General features: G+C 39.9%; 1 pseudogene; it reads left to right on the plus strand.

The window, feature by feature from the left end:
• LOC133042392 (GPI ethanolamine phosphate transferase 1-like) overlaps window positions 1-23,741 on the plus strand; it is an 88,014-nt pseudogene that overhangs the window by 14,815 nt on the left and 49,458 nt on the right.

The raw sequence follows: 23,741 nt of genomic DNA on the forward strand, positions 1-23,741 counted from the left end.
TCAGCTTCAACATCAGTCCTTCCAATGAACACCCAGGACTGATCTCCTTTACGATGGACTGGTTGGATCTTCTTGTAGTCCAAGGGACCCTCAAGAGTCTTCTCCAACACCACAGTTCAAAAGCATCAATTCTTCAGTGCTCAGCTTTCTTTATAGTCCAACTCTCACATCTATACATGACCACTGGAAAAACCATAGCTCAGACTAGACGGACCTTTGTTGGCAAAGTAATGTCTCTGCTTTTTAATATGCTGTCTAGGTTGGTCATAACTTTCCTTCCATGGAGTAAGCGTCTTTTAATTTCATGGCTACAGTCACCATCTGCAGTGATTTTGGAGCCCAAAAAATAAAGTCTGACACTGTTTCCACTGTTTCCCCATCTATTTCCCATGAAGTGATGGGACCAGATGCCATGATCTTAGTTTTCTGAATGTTGAGCTTGAAGCCAACTTTTTCACTCTCCTCTTTCACTTTCATCAAGAGGCTTTTAGTTCCTCTCCACTTTCTGCCATAAGGGTGGTGTCATCTGCATATGTGAGGTTATTGATATTTCTCCCGGCAGTCTTGATTCTAGCTTGTGCTTCCTCCAGCCCAGTGTTTCTCATGACGTACTCTACATATAAGTTAAATAAGCAGGGTGACAATATACAGCCTTGACGGACTCCTTTTCCTATTTGGAACCATTCTGTTGCTCCATGTCCAGTTCTAACTGTTGCTTCCTGACCTGCATACAGGTTTCTCAAGAGGCAGGTCAGATGGCCTGGTATTCCCATCTCTTTCAGAATTTTCCACAGTTTATTGTGATCCACACAGTCAAAGCCTTTGGCATAGTCAATAAAGCAGAAACAGATGTTTTTCTGGAACCCTCTTGCTTTTTCAATGATCCAGCGGATGTTGGCAATTTGATCTCTGGTTTCTCTGCCTTTTCTAAAACCAGCTTGAACATCTGGAAGTTCACAGTTCACGTATTGCTGAAGCCTGGCTTGGAGAATTTTGAGCATTACTTTACTAGCCTGTGAGATGAGTGCAATTGTGCGGTAGTTCGAGCATTCTTTGGGATTGCCTTTCTCTGGGATTGGAATGAAAACGGACCTTTTCCAGTCCTGTGGCCACTGTTGAGTTTTCCAAATTTGCTGGCATATTGAGTATAAAATATGCCAAGGTAACATATTTTAGTGTAGCATGGACACCAAAAGCATAGACAAAGGTAAAAGAGATAAATTGGATTACACCAATGTAAAACTTTTGTCCATCAATGACATAATCAACAGAGTAAAAAGACAACCCATGGAATGGAAGGAAATATTTGCAAACCATATATCTGACAATGAGTTAAAATTCAGAATATACAGAAAACTTCTAGGTTTCAACAACAGAAACAAAAACAATCTGATTCAAAAATGAGTAAAGTATTTGAATAAACATTTCTCCAAATATATGAATGGCCAATAAGCACATGAAAAGATGTATATCTCTAGTCATTAGGGAAATGCAAATCAAAAACACATTAAAGTGGCTATTATAAAAAGACATTAAAAAAGGGAACAACTGTTGACAATGTAAAAAAATTGGAATCTTTGTGCACTATTTTATATTTATTTATTTATGACTGAACTGAGTCTTCATTGTGGCCCATGGGCTTAGTTGCCCTGCAGTATGTGGAATCTTCTCGGACCAGGGAACCCTTGTGGCACCCTTGTCCCCTGAATTGGCAGGCAGATTCTTAACCATTGGACCATCAGGAAGGTGCCTTTGGGACTATTAATAGGATGTAAAATAGTGCAGTTACAATGGAAGAGTATGGTGTTCCTCAAAAAATTAAAAATTAAATTTCTGATTGGTTCACCAATTACATTTGAGTATACTCTCAAAAGAGTTGAAAGCATGGTCATGAAGAGATATTTGTAAGCCCATGTTCCTAACAGCACTACCCACAAAAGCCTAAAGGTGGAAGCAACTCAAATGTCCACTGATTACATGAATGGATAAACAAAACGTGATGCATGCATACAAAAGAATAGTATTCAGCCATAAAAAAAGGAAATTCTGACATGTGCTATAACCTGCATAAACCTAAAAGGCATTATACTAAAATAATCCAGTAACAAAGAGACAAATACTGTGTGATTGATTACACTTGCAGCAAGTATCTAGGTACTCAGACTCTGAGAACAGAAAATATAATGCAATGGGGACTTCCCCAGCAGTCCAGTGGTTAAGACTCTGCACTTACACCACAGAGAGCCCAGGTTCAAACCCTAGTCAGGTAACTAAGATCCCACATGTGTGGTCAAAAAGTGAGGAAAAAAAAGAAAAGAAAATGTCACAATGTGGTTTCTAGGTGCTAAGGGCAAGGAGAATGGTTATGGAGTTTCAGTTTGCAAGACTAAAACTTTCTGGATATTGTTTGCATAACAATGTGAATGTACTTAACACCGCTGAACTGCACCATTGAAAATGACTGAGATGGTATTAATGTATTTTATATTATGTGTCTTCTACCACAGTTTTTTAAAAATATCAAGAAGATAGCTCAAGGGAAACAATGATAAAAATCTAAAAGGATCTTGTATTCAGATAGGTTACCAAAAGTCTTTGAAGTTTCACTTCATGTCAAAGAGTCCAAGACTGACTTTTTTACTGTGTGTGAGATTTGTGCATAAAAGACCAGACAAAACTCAAATCAATATACCAGTGATTTCTTTAAATAAAAACACTTGGTGATGACAAAAAGACTAGAAAATAAGTCTGCATTTATACAGTTTTTTAGAAGGTAAGACGGAGTGTAGATTCTCAGAGACTAGTGCACAGATTTACTGGGTATATGGAAACAGCGACAACAAGAAATTCTTTGTTCATTCTAAGGATTAATGGCCAGTTGGAATTGGGATATAAATTGTTTTAAATATAGGATACAAATAACTATAATCACTTTTTTCTTTTTATGTTTTTCCACTATATATTGGTATATGGTGGTGCTCTGTATAAAGCTATTTAAATGATCTTTTTACTATATATCTCTGGATAATAAAGACCTCCTTCAGTTCTGTCCTCCATGCAGATGACTTTCAACTCTATCTTTGGGCCAGAGCAATTGAAGATTTCCAAATGCTCCTAGACATTTTTACTTAAATATGTTTCTCTATTAATTCAGATTCAACATAAAAATGTCAAACCTATCATTGCCCTTCTAAATATTACTTTCCCATTTCTCAATGTCATCGTACACACCACACCAACTTAAATGAAAATACTGGTGTCATTCTGTCTTCTTCCATTTGCTCACCTGTCATTTAATGTGTCCAAGCCCTGCTGACTTCTCTTTTGAAGGCTATCTTTTCATCTGCACTCCCTTTTTCCTTCCCTCAAGTTTCCCTCATTCTGACCCTTACCACTCCTGCCTAGGTGAGCACAACAAACTTCTCTTTTGTCTCCTCACTTCCTCAATTTTTCCTGTTCTAATTCTACCCAAATTCATCCCTATTAACCTTTTTTGTTGCTGTTGTTGTTTATGTGGGTGATTTTGATTTCGTTTTTTGGCAATGCCACACAGTATGTGGGATCTTAGTTAGTCCTATCTGTTCTTCAGCTTCCTAATTCTTTAAATGGGGACAATAGTATATATATATATATATTTATATATTAGGTGCTGTGAGAGTTAAACTAATTAATATAAGTAGAGCATTTGTAACAGTATCTGGTACACAAGAAAGTGTATAAAACACCAAATTAACTATGACTGTGTCTATAAGAAAATATACAAAAATAAACTTTAAATAAAATGAGAAATATGAGCTAAATAAGTTTTATTTTAGTGTACTGATTAATGATATAAGCTTTTCTGTCTTAACTAAAATTATTACTAATAAAATTAATTTTAGCAAGAAAGTATAATTGAACATGTGCCACTGCTTTTTAAAGCCTGGGTATAAAACTTTGTGAAACAGTGATTTGATGGCTTGGTTCTAAATTTATTTTGGTTTTCTATTTTAATGGCTGTCTAGTTGAAAAATATACTTCACAAAGAAACACAGGTCCTTATGGAAAAGTGTATTCATATACAAGTCTTGGGGCTTCCCTGATAGCTGAGTTGGTAAAGAATCCGCCTGCAATGCAGGAGACCCCAGTTCAATTCCTCGGTTGGGAAGATCCCCTGGAGAAGGGATAGGCTACCCACTCCAGTATTCTTGGATTTCCCTTGTGATTCAGCTGGTAAAGAATCCACCTGCAATATGGGAGACCCGGGTTTGATTCCTGGGTTGGGAAGATGCCCTGGAGAAGGGAAAGGCTACCCACTCCAGTATTTTGGCCTGGAGAATTCCATGGACTGTATAGTCCATGGGGTCACAAAGAGTCAGACACGATTGAGCAACTTCCACTTTCACATAAGTCTTATGTTTGATCAATAAATTTGCATCCTCTATAATGTTAATCTCTTTTTTTTTTAATTAAAAGAAAGTATTTAATATTTATATTTTTACAGATGATCTTAACACCTACCTGAAGTATTCATTTGGACAATTTTTAAGAAATTAGAAAATTCACTTTCAAAACATTGTTAACATTGAAATATGAGAGTTTTACAGGTAAAATGAATCAGTCTTAATCAGGAACAAAAGTCCCATAGTGATGGAAATATTTCTTTACATAGGCTTTCAAAATTCTTTCTCCAAAGCATGAGTTTTTTTTTTTCAAAAGCCATTATTTTCTCATTTATTGTGAAAAATGTCACTTTCATTTCAAAAAGATTGGTTAAGCGGGCATATTTTATCCAAAAAAATTGCTGCTAGATAACATATCACTAATAGCTATTGTTTTTAGCTCACAATGTATCTGAGAAAGAGTTCAAACCCAGAGGGGCTATGCTTTTCTTCCATTTTTTCATTGTTATTATTGACTTAAATTATTAGGATCATCTTGACCAGTAGATTCTTTGCAGAAAATATTTTAAGTCACTCATACATTTTAAAGAGTGTTCATTTATCATAATCAGTAATATAGTGTATAGATTCATCTCACCAAGAACATGTAAACTACAACATGTCACTGTATGTTCAGAATGAGATAGCCATCGCCAACTCTGAGTTACAGAGCTCCCACTTCTCTTGCAGACCAGTGACACAGAATCATCCATCCTAGCTACTGAGTGATGGAGCCAGTATCAATCATATATTCAATACTAGCAAAGTATAGTGTATTTCTATTTTCTCAAGATAGAAACTAAACAGAAATTGGAGTTCTAATACCTGGTGGCTCAGTGGTAAAAATAATCCGTGTGCCAATACAGGAGACACTAGTTCAATCCTTTGGTGGGCAAGAGCCCCTGGAGAAGAAAATGGCAACCCACTCCAATGTTCTTGCCTGGGAAATCCCATGGACAGAGGAGCCTGGCAGCCTATAGTGCACAGGGTCACAAAGAGTCAGACATGACAGCGACTGAACAACAACAACGAAATGTTTTCTTCAGGCACCTTAAGGGACAATCTCGCACATTCTTAGAATGTACACACCCTATTTTGGACATGACAGCACTAAGCTGTCTCATGCCACCAGTGCCACCACATGGTCACCAAGGAATAATACAATTTATGTTTTTTCTCAGACCTCTATTCTTCCCATTAAGGAGACTCAAGCATTCACAGCTTTCTTCTTTCTGTTCTTCACTATCCTAATTATCAGATTGGAACTTGTAGCCTGAACCTAACTAGGTCACTTGTCTGATAAAACAAGAATATTTATGTTTTGAGGTCGAGAGTCTCCCAGTGTAACATGAAATGTGCAGGATATTGTACAATTCAAGATTACTCAGCATATGAAGATCCAGGAAATCCTCAATCCACTAAGAAAAGACCATCAACAGACAGCGACCTCAAGATGACACAGGGTTATGAGCTGCATTGGGTGCCCCCCCAGTTCATGCATTGAAACCCCAACAACCAGTACCTCCGGATGTGACTACATTTGGAGATAGAGTCCTTAAAAAGGAGATTAAGTTAAAATAAGCCATTGGGGTTGGCTCTAATTCAATCTACTCAGTGTCCTTATAAGAAGAAAAAATTCACACACACACACACAGACACCGGGGATGCCCATGTACCATGTGAAAGACCACATAAGACAGCAGGAAAGCAGCTGTCTGTAAGTCAGGGAGACACCAAACCTTCCAGCTAGTGCCTTAACCTTGGACGTCCAGCAACCAGAACTTCAAGAAAATTAAGTTCTATTGTTTAAACCACCCAGTCTACAGTACTCTGTTAGGGCAAACTGAGCAAAGTAACACACACTGATATAATTTTCTGGCGAAAACTTTTTAAAAATGCGACAACAAGCAATAGGAAATATCCTTAAAAAGACTGGAAAAATAGGAAATCTCAGCAGAGAAATAAAAAAGACCGGAATGGAAATTTTAGAAATATAAGGTATAATAACCATATATACATATATGTATATATAGATATATACACACCAGATGGACACTGAGATGACAGAGAAAATAGTGAACCTAAAAATAGATCAATAGAACTCATCCACTCTAAACAACAAAGAGAAAGGAGATTGAACAAAAATTAACCGAGTCACAGGGACCTGTGAGGCAAAAATAAAAGTAAAAAGTAAAAATCCTAAAATTAAGGTCACTTGAGTCCCAAAATTAGAAGAGAAGGAGGATGGTGCTAAAAATACTGGGGGAAATAATGGCTTAAAAAATCCCCAAGTCTTTAGCAAAATACTTAAACCTACAGATTCAAGAAATTAAGCAAAACTCTTACAGGGGAAACTCAAAGAAATCCACACATAGGCCAGTGGGTAGTGGAGACCAGAGGGCTAAGGAATACAGACAGAAGGGAGCATGAATTTTGAACTGGGTATATGTGAAGCCAGACTGTTTTCATATTCAGTCACAGTCCAGAGACTCCTCAGCAGTCCTGCTGATAAACAGACCCTAAGTGCCAGCAAAGAATCCAGAGGAGAACTGAACAACCCCTTGAAGGCAAAGCAGAGCATGTTAACTAAAAGTAGTGATACCACAATTACAGGCAAACGTTTGCTGGGCAGAAGGGGGGTGCCTGTGAAACGCCGCAGGGCATCGAGACAGTGAGGAGCAAGTTCCACCAATTAATGAAGTGCTTCTGAGCAGGAGTTTTGCCTAGAAGCTTTCTGAAAAAAGCCATGGCTGCACCAGCTAAGGCCCCTGGGAACTGGGAACAAACTCTCTCTCTCGCAGTGGGGACACGAGAAACCCAGCATCGCCATGGCTACCAGCAAGAGCCTCTCTCAAAGCCTTTCAGGAATCTCTACTATTTGTGGAAACGGGAGCATTCCCCAAAGGCCAGCATTCCTCTGCTCTCCAACAATTCCGGTGGTTGCCTCTCTTAACTGTACCTCAATCCAGTTGAAAAGCAAGAGGACGCGCTTACACTCCACTCATGCTTGAGACCCTTGGTGACACTCATCTGGAATGCCTCCATCAGACACCCTGCTGGAAAGGTGATACCAGCATTTTCACTTTGCCAGAAATCCGTATATTCACAGATCCCGATCTGGAACCTTGTTAGCATGCTCTTAAATTCCTTACACGATTGGAGGGAAAAAAATAGATCCTCAGTGATGTGACAGATGTACCAGTTAAAGGACGCAAGCCTTTATTCTTTAGCTTTCTGTGTTCTTTTCCCAACACAACTGCAAACAGAGGGGAGTGACAAATAATGTAATCTCTGTTGTATGCTGGCCACAAAGAACACTCAGAAAGCTTCCTTTGGGGACCAATGGTGGAAGTTAATCTGAATTTTTCCAAAGAAAATAAGGAAAACATGTAGATTGGTTTAATAAGCTAAAGTTTTGGAGAATAATAGAAATTGATTTTTAAATTAGCTTAAGTTCTTATTATAAATCCAGACTCTCTCAATCAACTAACAAAACAAATATTTTTTTAAAAATCCAGAAAGAGAGCATGTGAGGTTTTCTGTTCGATGGTTCCTCCCAACATTGCACATCTATTTGTCTTTTCTGGTCAGTATAGCTCCATTATTCCAGAAAGGATCTCAATTCACTTTTAGAATGATGTCTCTTAAAATTGCCCCTTCTGCAACCTCTGGCCAAATATGAGGCTCTGTTGGGAACCACCAGTGATCATATCCCAATTGCTTAACCCCGGGGTTAGCATCTGACCCATAGCAGGCCAATCGAAGTTCTTCCAGTGATTTTTCAGAATACAATTAAAGAGGAAACATCTGTTCCCTTTGAGTGGGAAGCTGAGGAAGTGATCCCTGGACTCCAGATATGGGCAAGTGCTTTGTGTAAAAGAATGAAGGTGACCTGCAGAGAAAGGCAAAGACATGATAAGGAGACATTCTGGTCCTTGATCTAGGGTATATTTGGTAGATTGATACATAATGGCCCCCAATAAGCCATGCCTCCTGGGACACACAGCCTTGCACAGTCCCCTTCTGCACTAACTTAGTTGGGTCTTGGCCAAGTGACTTGCTTTGGCCATAGGCCATCAGCAAACGCAATGCAAGCACAGGTTTGAAAAGCACTCGCACACTGGGACCTACACTTTCTCTTGCTGCTTTCAAAACTTGGTCTCCAGCCTGGGGAGATAGATGACCCAGCCAAAAGGCAGCAACAGTTGCCAGACATGAAAAAGATCATCATAAACCATTTGGTCCCAGTCACGCCATGATGGAAGGCAAAAGAAAAAGCCCAGGTATCCCAAACATCCCAGCCATCTAGCTAAGGTCACAGCAGTAACACTACACCCAGGTGATACCACATGGAGCAGAGACGAGTTTCCCAGATGAACCCAGCCCAAGTCACCAATCCACAGATTCATCATCAAGTAAATATTTGTCTGAATTTAAACTAAAAGTCACTAGGTTTTGAAGTGGCTTGTTATACAAAGCTAGCTCATACAGACTTCTTGAAGGTACTCTATCCTTGCCTTTCTCACAAAGGCAATATATTCCCCATTTTGTCCAATTTGCTGTGTAGGATTAAGTGCCTTCCTAATGGCCAATCACTCCTTTTCCTTTGACTACAAAACCTTCATTTTGTGTAGGGAAGCAATGTACCTAAGTAACTACTCACTCCATCCACTTCTCTTTCTGTAGATATGATCATATGACACAGTTGAAGCCTTAGAGAAGGATATGAACAATCAATGAGACAGACCATACCTCTTCCACTTTCTACCTTCTTTCTTACTAGAACACAGATGTGATGACTGGGGTTGCAGCAGCCACTTTGATTGAATGAGGTGGGGGGGGGGGATGAGTAAATGAGCCATGAGTAAAATATAAAAGAGACATCAAATCTGACATTATTGAGCTTCTAAAGCAACGCCAGTGACCATCTAACTCCAAAAGTGTTACTGTAACAGGAAGGAAAGTGGCAGAGCACAATTTCTCAAAGAATGACATACCCCAGGGGCACAACATAAACCAATTAGAATTAAATTGGACCAAGATGGCAGGCAAGACTAGACCTTGATCCTCAATCAGCAAGTGAAATGACACATCCAGAGGTGCCCTGACAGTTCCAAGGCAGTGTTAAAAGACCAAAGGGTGGGTGGTGGCCCAAATCCTGGAAATCTCCACACCTTCCCAAAAATAGTTGGAATAATCCTCCCACTCATTAGCATGTGAAATTACCCAGCCTATAAAAACCATTCTGTCTGTGGAGTGTGTTTCTCTCTAAATCTGAATAAATCCACTTCTTACCTATCACTTTGTCTCTCACTGAATTCTTTCTGTAATGAGACATCAAGAACCTGAGCTTCATTAGATCCAGAAACCAAGTACCATGGGTTGTGACTGGATTTGAGTTCCAGCCATGTGGGTTCGAGTCCCAAACTGGGTTTTGGCTGGCTTCAAGTCCCAGGATATGGGTTCAAGTCCCAATCTGTGGTAAATGGTTTCATTACTGTACAACATAATCAGAAACTTGGTTCCAAGACCACTGAGTCAGTTTCAGTTATACAAAGCCAAACACAGTGATTTAAGTTAGATTTTTGTCACTTGTGGCCAGAAGCGTCCTGACTAGTGATTGGGCTTTTCCTCTGGGGAGTCCTCTGGCTGCTTCTGAACTCCACACCTTAAGGTGCCTGACCCCCCCTTTACTCTCTGATTTGCCGGCAGACACAAAGTCATTTCCATTTTCCTTCTTAAAATACATGAGATAGTGGATGCTTCCAAAAAGTATTTTATTAAAGTCCAAATAAATAAATAAAACACACATACAAGAAATACAAAGAGCATGTAATTGCCGTGTTCCCATACGTGATCCTAAAACTGCCAAAAAAAGCTTAAGAGCCCCTAATCTCTTTACTTTATGGCACTAGCTCTCAAAGTGGAGGCCCCAGAGCAAAGCATCAGTATCTCTGTAGAACTTGTTAGAAATGTGAATTCCCAGGCCGGCCCAAACCTACTGAATCCAAACCATGGTGGTGGGGTATTTTGCCAAAAGTTTTCACTTTCATCTCAGGTTCAAAGGATTTGTTAACAAAATAAGCCACTCATTTTATACAAGTAAATAATACAAATATTTATTAGAGAATTATAGAGCTTACTTTCAATATACTAACATTAAAAGAAAAGAGGCATAGAAATAGCAGAAGATACATCACCAAATTGGATTCAACATGCAGGCTTAAATAGCGTTGAGAAGTCCCACGTCACAGCACATCTGGAGTCCCATTTAGGAAAAGGTCCCAGGCAGCATGTCTGGTCTGTGTGTGAGACCTCAAAGATTGCAGTTCAGAGTCCCACTATTAATCCCAGGATGCAAATAGATATCATCATCAATGTGTGAGCAAACTGCAAGCTTGGGTTCATGTTAATGCTATTTGTTTTGTCTTGTACAACTTGGAATGTTGTCAAGCCTGGGACTTGGTTGGCCAGGCCCCCTCCAGGGGTTCAACCATCTCAAGATTCATCTCCCATCTTATCTAGGGTTTGCAAGTCATGCAGTGACAGCAGGCAGTCACTCCTGGTCACTCACAGTCAGGGCAGTGTCCAGGCAGGTTAGAAGCAAGGCCAGAGGCCTGCTTTCTTTGTCTCTGAAGCCTAAGCAAGACCATTTATTTAATTTCCCTAACAGCCCCAGGATTGTTTAGGCCAAAGAGCATAGGAACAAGGCAAAATAACATGAGCAGTCTTATTAATTTCTGTAAATAACAATGTAGAACATATTGTAGGTTTTAGGGAAAACAGTCCATTCACACTAATCGATGGAGTGCGCCAATAAGTGGGGTTCGCAAACTCGAGAAGTTGGTCCTTTCATAGTCCTGTCACAGTCTGTCAGTAAATGGGTGCAGTTATCAAAGCCTAGATAATTTAACCACCGTTGCAAGAGTCTATGATTTTATGTTTCTACTGACCAATGGTAGGGCAGGTGAAGTTGTCTTGGGTGTTGGCCAGGTGATATTCTTGTATAAACATGTGGAGACCCATTTGCTTCATTCTCAAAGAACAAACTTAACAAGAAGGTTAAACAGGCATACAAGTAGAAGAGCTGTCAAGGTGCCTAGAATAAAAGCTAGCCAGGAGAACCAGGACCAGACATTGGCCCATGATGTTAGTGTTTCTCTAGATATGAGAAGATGCAAGAGTTTGGGTTCAGAAAAAAAAAAGAAAGAAAATCTTTACCTGAAAACATCTATCTGAAGGCCTATTTTGCCCATTTTTGCCAGAGCACAGAGTGAGTGTCTAATTTCTGATATCTACCCTGAAATCCTTTCAGGGGGTGTTGAAGTTCAGCAGCTGTAGTGGCCATTATTTAATCTTTGCAGAGGCAGTCTGCAAGTGCCAGTCTCCAGTCAGCAGGGCCCCTTCATAGCCATAGATTTGATCATGTTTTGGGGGCATTTCATGGCCATCATGTTCCATGATGCTGGAAAGGCTCATTCCCAGGTCTAGCGAACATTCCACTGATAGGCCACTCAATGTGCTATTATTGGACCAGGGCCTATGAATAGAAAAAGTCTCTGGACCATTCCTGTCTTACTAGCCTCTTGGTCCAGGAAAATATTCCCTCTTGTTGCTTCTTCCCATATCTAGAGTTACATTATTATAACCATTGATCTCATATTTTATCAGTGGCTCAGTCACATACTTGGTAATGTAAGAGATAACAATTTTCTGCAACAGGCGCCATAGACAATAATATAGATACCAGTTATTAGTAAGGTCACAAGCAAGAAGTTAAGTCAAGAACTTTGATTAGGTATAGCCCAGTACACCCCGGGTCATCTGACTTAGTTAAATGATTATAGCCAGGTGTTAATCTCCTGGTTGTACATCATGGAATATCTGATCTTTATCCAAAGATTGACTATTGATATAAACTTTAGAAACAAAGTTAGAGTGTCCTTTTAATAACTGAACTAAAATTTTAGCAATAAAACTTAACAAGGAAGCATCTCAGAAGTGAGTAACAAAACTAGAATTTAATGTTTAGTGAAACATAAACATTTTTCATTGTGAGAGCATTAACCTTGCAGCCAGGGAAGGCTTTACCCCATCAAATAAAAGTGAGGTTTGTCACAGAGCCAGGAAAAGCCAAGTGGCCATCTTGGATTTCCCATAGCCCTGACTGTTTGATTTACAGCTATTGCTTATCCATTTTAAATTCCCCAATTTAGGAATAGACTATTTCCATGTTTTAAGGACATCAGGGTAGCAACAATTTGACAGTGAGGGATTAATTCTGTAGAAGCAGAATGAGCTTTATCTACATGTACCATAATCTTCATAGATCATTGTGAAATAATGCACATTTACTTTACCAAAGTAACAAAAGATTTTAAAAATAAACATAAATCATTTCAAGGCAAAGAAATTCACAACCTGTGATCAAAAGCTGCATTCTAAGAAAACGTTCTCTTAACAGAGAGAGGAAACCAAATTCCTGTCTGGTACCAGCTCACTGTGAGTAACAAAATTTTATCTGGTTAATCTTTGAAAGACTTTTCCATAAATCTTAAAAAAGTAATAGTGTTCTTTCAAAGGTATCAGAGTAAAACCACAGAAGGCATTTTTAAAATCTGATTATATTGCAATTGACAAAGCAACCTGGTCATTACTGTGACATGCAACACTATAATATGACAACTGGAATTATAATTGATGACATTTTATCAGGATATATCAGATGTTTATAAATTATATGCATAATTTTTAGCATATCCATATTAGTAACATCAACCATAGCGTTTAACCTGAGAAGATTTATCACTCCTCCAACAATACTTCCCATGTAATTTAACATGCCAAATGAACGCATGTAGTTTAATATCTCTCTTTGGGATGTCTCAGGCACCCTCTGAAGTACCCCAGAGTCAGCTAGAGGTCAAAAGAACTTCATTAGAATTTAATTTTAGGAAGTTTTGTCAAAATATCAAAAGGTTTTATAACACTTAGTCAGATAGGATCATTTAGGTCACTATGAAACAACAGTTATTCCCTTAGCCAAAGTTAACAAAAGATTTCAAAGTACACATAGAACAGATCACTTTGGGCATAAAGAAACTTAAAATCCATTATCAAAGGCAGTTCAACATCTCAACAAAACTTGTATTATGCACTAAACTTTCTTTGGGGATCCACTTTCCATAAAACCTGTCTCTCTCTAGTTTTGTTTTGTTTTTTTAATCACTTTGCTCATTTAGAAACAGCCACCTGTAAGTCATACCTACTTTCTTTTTTCTTAATAAAATGTAATGATATTTCTCATACCTTTTTTTGTTTTGTTTTTTACTAAAAACACACATTCTCTTTTCTTAAGCAACCATGAACTGGTTGCATTATATAGACTGGTGAGCATAAATACCAGTGATAATTTCTAAAAACATTTGCTTTCTTATACAGAACATCTCAGGATGGCACCAAACATATTTATTAATTGTCCAAAATCTCTTTAGTTTCTCTGTAAGAGGAAGTTATATCATCATGTATGTTAAATCGCTCCAGTCATGTCCGACTCTTTGAGACCTCATGGACTGTAGCCCGCCAGGCTCCTCTGTCCATGGGATTTCCCAGGCAAGAATATTGGACGGGGCTGCCATTTCCTCCTCCAGGGGACCTTACTGACCCAGGGATCGAACCCTAGCATTCCTGCTCCTCCTGCACTGTCAGGCAGGTTCTTTACTGCTAGTGCCACCTCGGAAGCCCCAAGAGGAGGTTAGTGTTCAGTAATTAATGTTCCAAATCTTCTTTTATTTGGAAATGACCTAGCTATTCAATAAACTTTCATCACTTAGTTTAGCACAACCCTAGAAATCCAAGGCACCCCAACCTGGAGAGACTATTTTAGACAGACATTCCTAAAGTATAATTATTCTTAATAGAGTTTATCTAAAAGCTCTTGTCTCATTTATATTTTTTTTTAAAGTTTCTTCACTCGAGTTACTTTCATTGTTGACAAATTTAGTTTACATTAAACCTAGGCACAATGAAAGTATTACAATACTGATGACTCAAGACATGTCTTAATTAGATTAGCAAACAGATATTTCTAGTTCACGTGAACCTAAAATTCATTTAGGTTAATTTCTCTTGTAACTGTTTGATTCGTAAGCACGTTCTTTTGTTTAAGTCAATTGAATTAGAGCTCATTTACAAACTAACTTCAGCAATGTGACCCAAAAACAAAGATGCACACTGAGACACAATACATAAATTCAGACAGAGATCTCGTAGTTTTCCGCTTGAGATTTAAAACGTCTGACTCTCTTCTTTTATCCCCCTTGACTTGAAATTCTAATTTGGACAAGGCTGAGGTCTCAGGCAAATTGGGCTGTTCATTTTAAGGACATGACAAAGGCTGAATGCTGTGCTGAGTCATGTCAGTCATCTCCAAGTCTTTATGACCCTATGAAAGGCAGCCCACCAGGCTCCTCTGTCCATGGAATTCTCCTGGCAAGAATACTGGAGTGGGGTGCCATGCCCTCCTCCAGGGCTTCTTCCTGACCCAGGGATTGAACGTGGGTTCAATGCATTTCCTGCATTGGCAGACAGCTTATCTACCACCAGCGCCATCTGGAAAGCCCAAGCAAAGTACTGGAAGCTTTTTTCTAGTTAGGCCTTTTTAACAAGCTAGCTGGTTTTAACTGCATATGCAAAAAGTTTTGCAGTTTCAAAGGTAAAAGCAATTTCAATTCAATCAGTTTGCTCCAGAATCTAAAGAATATTGTGGCCATCCTGTGTCCAAAAAGTCATCTTTCCTTTCTGTATTCATAGTTTTATAGCCAAAATATAGACCAAATAGTGTTCAAATTGTCTCTGACAACAGAGACAGAAAAGAAACTTGCTAGAGTGGGAGAAGGAGTTGGGGAACCTAGGTTCCCCCCTCCCCTGAGAAATAGGGGAAGCTAGAAAACGATTAGCGGATGGTAAGGGGGGCAGATAAGGTAGCAGCAAGATAGCAAGTGGACAAAGAAAGGAGAGAGAAAGGGGAGTTAGGGCTGTGGGCTGGCTCAAGGGAGAGCTGACTTAAAAGAAAATGAAGACTTGATCAGTTAAAATATAATTTCGGCATGGTAACATGGACAACTATCCTCACGAATCACATAATTCTTTTTCCAATTGTAATTTCTCTCTAGACAATTTTAAGTGAGCTTCATGTACCTTACAGGAGGCAGAAAGGAGGATCAAGCCTCTCATCCAGCACAGCACATTCTTATCCCTTCTCAATCAGTATGAACCACAAACACTCAATAACTTTTAAAGGTTTGGCCCACCTTAATGTAAAGTTCCAATTCTCACACAATCCAGTGAATCCGTCCCTTGTGTTAGCTAATGAGCAATAAGGTGAATCTTCCCATCTGGGAATAAAAAAAACTTCATCAATCTTAATCTCTTAGTAGATTGGCATTTTGTTTCACAAATCCTGCTTACAGCACCAAGTAATGTTTTGCCGGAAAGTTTTCATTTTCATCTCAGGTTCAAAGACTTTGTTAACAAAATAAGCCACTCAGTCTATACAAATAAATAATACAAATAATTATTAGAGAATTATAGAGCTTACTTTCAATATACTAACATTAAAAGAAGATAGAAATAGAAACAGCCGAGGATACATCACCAAATTGGTTTCAACATCCAGACTTAAACAGCACTGGGAAGTCCTGTGTCACAGCACATTTGGAGTACCAATTGGGAAAAGGTCCCAGGCAGCGAGCCTGCTCAGTGAGTGAGACTTCCAAGACTGTAGTTCAGGGGTTCCTGCTTATGATCCCAGGACCCAAACTGATATCATCAATCTATGAGCAAATTGTAAGCCTGGGTTCATGTTAATGCTGTTTGTCTTGTACAACTTCGAATGTTGTCAAGCCTGGGGCTTGGTTGGCCAGCCCCCCTCCAGGGGCTCAACAATCTAAAGATTCATCCCCCATCTTATCTATGCGGCTGCAAGTCTTGCGCTCACAGCAAGCAGTCACTCACAGTCAGGGCAGTGTCCAGGCAGGTTAGAAGCAAGTTCAGAGGCCTGTTTTGCTTTGTCTCTGAAGCCTAAACAGGACTATCTACTTCACTTCCCTAACATGGGGGTTAGCAATAAATGCTTTAAAAAGCTCTGCAGGAGATTCTGATATAGCCATTGTCTGACAGCCACTACCTTAGAATAATTATTTGCCAGTTTCTTGTGGATAAGTAAGCCCTGGCTTCTTTTCTTCCAGGCAGCATTAGGTAGAGCCCAGGGTTTTGTAATTGGAGTCCTTGGTGCCATATTGTGACCTCAGCATATCATCTGTGACATCTTGGGCCAACTGATCAACCCCTAAATAACTCTGGGGTCCTAATTTCTGCACAGGTAAAATGGGATATTACTTGATATGATTGTTTAAAGGTTAAATGAGATGAGACCAGCAAAATAACAACTCAACTGTCCCACTACATGCAAGTACTGAACAAAGTCAGCTAGTCTTTTTAAAGTCTGCATCTCAGTTATATGTCCATGGGTCAGTCCAGAAACAAATTCCTGGTGTATAGTGTCATTTTATCTTCAAAAAAAAAAAAAAAGTTCTCTAAATTGAGTTCAAATCTCCTAATACTCCTAGATACTCCCACTTCAGTCAGGTATCAAGATGAAGAGTCCAGTTTATTTCTTAACCAATTTATTGGAATTACTGACACATCACTCCCAGGCCTTTCCTGGCTGAGGCTGGAGGAATTTTCCTCCTCTGGAGTATTTCCATCCTCCCCACCTCCAACGGTCTTCCATCAGTCTGCTTCTCTCCACTGAATTATAAACAGCCTCCAGCCATATCATAAATGCTTTCAGAGTAAATCACATTCAGAATCAACCTTTCACTCACAGGAATCAATATAGAAACATCAAAGGGTAAAATGGACACAGGAACATAGTTTGTTTTTATCTTTGTTTGTTTCTGTGTTTAATAGTTTATTGTTTTGAATAAAGAATCCATATCTGTGATTAAAAGGTTTAAATATTATAAAAGAGAACGTAATGCATAGTTATTCTCTTCCCCACCTTTGGCACTTAGGTTCCTACGCAGAGGCAACGATGCTCATGAGTTTTTTAAGTAAACTTACAGATAGTCTATATGTGCAAAAATCATGGGAAAAAAAACATTACATTTGTGTGCATGTTTGTCTGTGTATCTCATCCTTTGTTTTCCACAAAATGTAGAATATTACACACACTGTTTGTACCAGGAACATGGAAAGCATGACCAATAAGACTAACAAGAAATCTTGATAATCTGCAAAGTCCAACATAGGGGATGCCTGATAATCTGGATGATATTTCTGCAATACAAAAAAATCTTATCCTGTCTTTTGTGTCTCTGGCTGCACAGCTGCTCTTTTGATGGCTGTATCCATATGTGTGTGCACATGTGCATGCATGTATGTACACACAATGTCAAATACTTGCTCAGTAGATGCTTGCTATATGTCTGAAGACATATTTGATTTGTCAATCAAAATCTTTATAGACAGGATTTATATTTTAGACTCAAGATCAGATATTCTTTAAGTGGTCCTAAAATTCAGATGATGAATGACAGCTTCTAATACTACATACATATGTGTGTATATGTAATCAAAATAGTGTAGAGAAGTTTTCTTTTTTAAACTGTGGACTTTACAATTATAGACACTTAAATTTGAATCCTGATTCTGTTATTTTCTCTTTGTCTTTTGGGCAAATTAATTCAGCTATCTATACTTCTATTTCCCCATCTGGAGATAATAAAAATCTCACAAAATTGTTGTAAATTAAAATCACCTATGTAAAAGTCTTAGCATACTCCTCATGCATAGCAATGGAATAAATGGGAATAAACTGAATGACTTTTAAAGACTTCCCAGATTATTTTTGATACTTTTTAATAGAAAAAACGTATCAATTTTAAAGGAAGTGTATATCAGCTCATAGATACTATTCCACCAGGCTTTAGAAACGTACTTTTGATAAATTAGTCACTCTGATCATATAACTATGAAAACAGTATATGTGTGGCTGAATTAGAAGCTCCCAGCCCTGCTCTACAGGAGCCATAGAGACTGGGTTACTAGTGGGGAATGAATTAGTTCCCCAAAGTGCCCGTGGGGAACAGAGATCATGGAAGAGGTGCTGGACCTCCCAGTGCTCAGTCCACTTTACTCTCAGTGTATTCTTTGCATTCGGTGAGCACTTTGTAAGCAGTGGGGCTAGAGAATTAAGTACAAACACCTAGCCACACTGCAGCGGAGCAACAACCTTTTAACCTAAATATACTTCCCCAACTAAACTCAAAACCTTGGTGGCCCCATAGGACTAAAGTCCAGGCCTTAATTATCTCTGAATCTCTAGAACAGAAATAGTTATCTGGCATGTGACCTGGGCTAACTATTTGTTAATTGTTGATGGAATCAATGAATGCCTTTTACAGTAGTTATGATGGCAAATAGTGTCCTTTTTAGGTAAACAATAATCGCCTTTAACGGGCTTCCCAGGTGGGGCCAGTGGCAGAGAATACACCTACCAATGCAAGAGATGCAGAGACATGGGTTTGAGCCCTGGGTAGGGAAGATCCCTGGAGAAGGAAATGGAAACCTGCAAATGGAAACCTGCTCCAGTATTCTTGCCTGAAAATTTCCATGGACAAAGGAGCCTGGTGGACTACCACGGGCTAAAGGCCATGGGGTAGCAAAGAATCGGACATGACTGAGCAAATATGGACAACAGCCTTTAACACTGAAGAAAGCAGCTCACTTACATGCTGCTCTGCCTCTCATCTGTGCAATCCAGATGGAGCTGAGAGAACCCACACTGGGCCATATCAAATGACATCTGAAATGACAGGGCTCACCTCACCTACTCTTTGGAAACAACTACTGAAAACATTCTGTGAGCATGCTTACACACACACACACTCACACACACTTTCCCCACAGAATAGTGAGCACCTTAACTAAAAATTCATCCTCAGGATTAGGAAGAGGCATTTAGTTTCTCAAAGAGAAATAGTATTAAAAGTATTCTGATCTGGTTCTGAGAATCATACATTTATGCAAAGATTTAAATTGTGATTTCCTAAGTAATATTCCAGTAGTGATAACTATATTTAAAATTAACGAACAGAATAATGTGTTAGTCACTCAGTCATGTCCAACTCTTTGCAACCCAATGGACTGTAGCCCAACAGGCTCCTCTGTCCATGGAATTCCCCAGGTAAGAATACTGGAATGGGTTGCCATTTCCTTCTCCAGGGGATTTTCACACCCATGGATCAAATCAAGGTCTCCTGCACTGCAGGCAGATTCTTTACCCTCTGAGCCATCAGGGCTCATCCTTGCCCACAGACTCCCCTTACTTGGCATTTAGTCTGAACATATAAAAATATACAGATTCCCAATCCTTATCTCTTGAAATCATCCTAAATCTGTCCCAGTAAGTCTATGCCCTGGGTTTCTCTATTTTTATAAGTTCAGGGTGATTCCAGTTCCAGGTATGAGAACCACTCACTTGAATCACCCCAAACACGTTTCTGTTCCTAACAGTCAGTGAGTCAGCCAGGTGAGAAGGCTGCAACATCGGTCAGCCTAGAGATCTTGAGATGCTTTGTGTGGCTCCCTGGAAAGGTAGACCTGATAAGCCACCCCCCACCCCGACTCCTTAAATGTCCATCTGAAAGCTGCAAGCCAGGTATGAGAGAATACCCATCCTAGCTATATGTCAGCTCCTCAGTCAAGAGGATACTTTTTACTGGGCTTCCCCTGCACAAACTTCAAAGATTTCTCAGGGTCCTTGTGTGAATCTGATGAGTCCAGATGTCAGTCACCATCCAAGCTCTGTGTTTCTCCCACCCCCAGAGCTAAGCCAATCACCTAGAGGCATCAGCTCATGGTAGAAGATTCTACCCCTTGTTCCCAGGTTCTTTCCTTATTGAAACCTCAAACCCCATTTCATCTAGACCCATGATCTGAAGTCTCTTCTTTGCAAAAATTCCCGAACCAAGAAGCAACATTGAAACTTTGTCACCTGGGTGTGTGTGAGGACTTGGGGTAAGTACAACTACAGGATGAACCAATCACCCTGTAATCTTCTTTAGCACCCCACATCAATAGGAGTAAATAATTATTTGTGCACCTTTTCTCTCATAGCACCTAACACCACTGTAACTTGATAAATACTTTGTGTGGCCTGGCATGCTGCAGTCCATGGGGTCACAAAGAGTCAGACATGACTGAAATGAACTGAACTGAACTGTGTAATTTCTTACCCAATAAGTCTCCTCCAGAAAACCAGTGTTATGATCACAGAGACTTGGACTTGTTTTGCTCACTCACATCCCTGGCACCTAGCACAGAGCCTGGCACACAGTGCTCAGGGAAGTCTCACTCATTAATACAGGAGAATGGGTCTTATGGTTGCACAGGATGCTAGTTTCCTGCCCCCTAAGAAATTTCTCTTTCAGAATCAATTTGTGAATATATTGCTCACACCCACCATGGGAATTCTGAGTTCCTTCACCTGGGTTCAAAGAGGATTAAGTAACCATAAGATGCACAAGGAAACTCAGGAAGTTGCAGATATCCTGCCATGTTTAAGTCTCAAGTCAACAATCAACAGACACAGGCTGTCTATACTAGTTAAGGAGAAGCGTGATGGACAACTCTACAAGACCCCCATTCTGCTTCTCTGATAACTACCACCTAGACACTGCAGGCAAGTATGCACTGAGATTAAATGCCCTGCTTCTGACAGAGAAGAATTATCAGAAGCCTGTATTCTTGAGAAAATAGCGGAGGAAGGGACATACAGGAGAACAGGTAAAAGGAGAGAAAAATCTTAAGGGAGAAAGAAAAGTGAGTCCATGAGTGTTTAACCAATCAATCAAGGTATATTTTTATCCTGACTTACAAAGTACTCCTTCTTCCAATAAGATGAAGCATCTTTCTTAAACCCTCACCTAATATTTGAGCAATACAATGGGGATGAAATCAATTTTTCATATTTTATAGAGCCAAAGAAGCTACAATGAGTTTGTAAGAATCCAGAAGGATTCAGAATATCAGAGGTTTAGGAGATGGGATGAATCTTCCAGAAACCTTCCCATTCAAATGCTTGACTTTGGATAACACTTAATTTCCCCCATTTTATAGATAACACAAGCTAGTTCTAGGACTGAGATTCTGTGAGAAAGGTGTGAAGGGCCTGAAAAGAGCATACCCTGGTCCACTAAACACAGTGCTTGGCAAAACTATGCTCATGACTCAGATAAGCTAGGACCTTATCCAAGTGACCCAGTGATTCCCAGACTCATCCGAATTTATTTCAAAAACTTAATAACTGATTTCTATAAGCCAGTTTCTGTTCAAAACCCTTTAATCCTCACAACAAGCTGGTGAAGTAAATACAATCAGCATTTTGATTTTATTAGTGAAAAAAAAAAATACAGAGAGGTCAAGTACATTTCTTGAAACTGCACAGCTAAAATGTAGCCGGCCAATTCTTAAAGTTGGCACTCAGATAATCCAGGAGACCTCCCTTGTATGGAAGGAGTCTTTACCAATAGCCCCTTTCATACTTGCACTGCTCCAAAAGAACAGGCTGGCTTTAGCGCTTATGAGAGGTTATATCAGAGACCATTTGTTTATGTTGATGACCTCTTTTTAGATCCAGAGACTCAAACCCTTAGAAATTACACTATGGTCATTGGGCAATTCCAATAAGAAATGTGACTGTGGGGTGTCAACCAGGACCCAAAAGAATCTGAGGGACCTCCACTATATACCGCTACCTACTCATTAAGGTCTAGAAAGATGCGTCCCCAAAAGCTCAACTCCAGCCCACACGGAAGGGCCCTTACCCCATAATACTCTCGACCTCCACAGCACCCAAGTTGCCAAGGCATGACTCCTGGATTCACCACTTTCAAGTAAAGTCGTAGAATAAAACAGGAGAAGATTCCCGATGTACCTGCGAGCCTCTGGAAGACCACCGATATCTATTCAGGACTACAGGTGAGGGTCATTCTGATGAATATCCAAAAGCTGAAGCTCCAGGGGATAAGCTTTCTTGGGATGGCGCTTGCATTCAGTCTGGGCTACCTCGTTGCCTCTCTCTTGGTTTGTGTTAGTCAGGGAGATCCTATCCTTTTCATGTCTGTTATCGGTTCCCATAACACCATACTCAGGACAACCCCATGTGGCTCATGTATCTCTGGGGCTGTCACTCTTATACACACTCCTGAAGTCCAGCCGCCACAGAAACCATGAACACGCTCAATAAGACTAGCTGTGGTATGTTCTAAAAAGCTGACTTATATCAATAGGTCAGGACTGAGCACCAAAAGCTTATTCGAAACTAATCAAATCCTGGACAAGGTCACCACAGCAACCTGGTTCCAGCCAGTCAAGGATGCGGCCCTACCGTGCATCTGGCCTATAACTCTGTTGGCTCCCTCTTTCCTCAACCTACTTAGTTTACTTCTCAGGTCAGCAAGATACAGGCTCAGCTTCTGAGACAGCATAGATATCAACCCCTCATCCCTCTGATGACTTCCTCAAGCCACTCCCCCTTGGACAGACAGCAGCAGCCCTTACTGGCCTCTCTCATTGACAGCTACCAAGTGATGAACACCCAAGGCCCCTCACTGCCCCAACTCAGCAGGAAGTAGCCAGAATGAATGACACCCATTTTCCCAACGAATTGGGGTCCATACACCTTGAGAAGGGACTGTCAGGTAGGAAGCTACATGAGCAACTTGAAGGGAGGCCTGGCTGAAAAGGGATGTAAATTCATCTCTAAACTCCATCCCAGACACACCCAGGAGAGCTCACAGATATATTACAAAATAACCACAGAGACTTTTCAACTCCTGCACATGGCCCTAGGCACACCGAGGATGCAAAAAGACCACAGGAGCTTCTCCTAGTAACCTCAGGCGGTTAGGAGACCATTAAGGACTCATGAACATCCTACATCTAACAGAATTATGGGAAGACATAAACAACACAGCCAGCTGTTAGACAACTTATAATTGTCAATCAGCCTCGGGCATATGCCCATTTGCATTCCCTTTCATTGATTGGTGGTGGGTACAAGCCCTATTTGACCTGGGCATAATCAAAAGGAAGTGTAGAAAGGGGAAGCCAAGACATCTACTATGTGCCAGGTAACTCTCTAGACACTAGCATACAGCAGTGAACAATATGGGCAAAAATCTTTGCTCCGAAGAAGGTCACATTCTATAGTGGAGGATGGCAAATAATAATATCAATCGAATAAAATATATA

Source organism: Dama dama, chromosome 21, assembly GCF_033118175.1.
Source record: "Dama dama isolate Ldn47 chromosome 21, ASM3311817v1, whole genome shotgun sequence".
Taxonomy (NCBI): domain Eukaryota; kingdom Metazoa; phylum Chordata; class Mammalia; order Artiodactyla; family Cervidae; genus Dama; species Dama dama.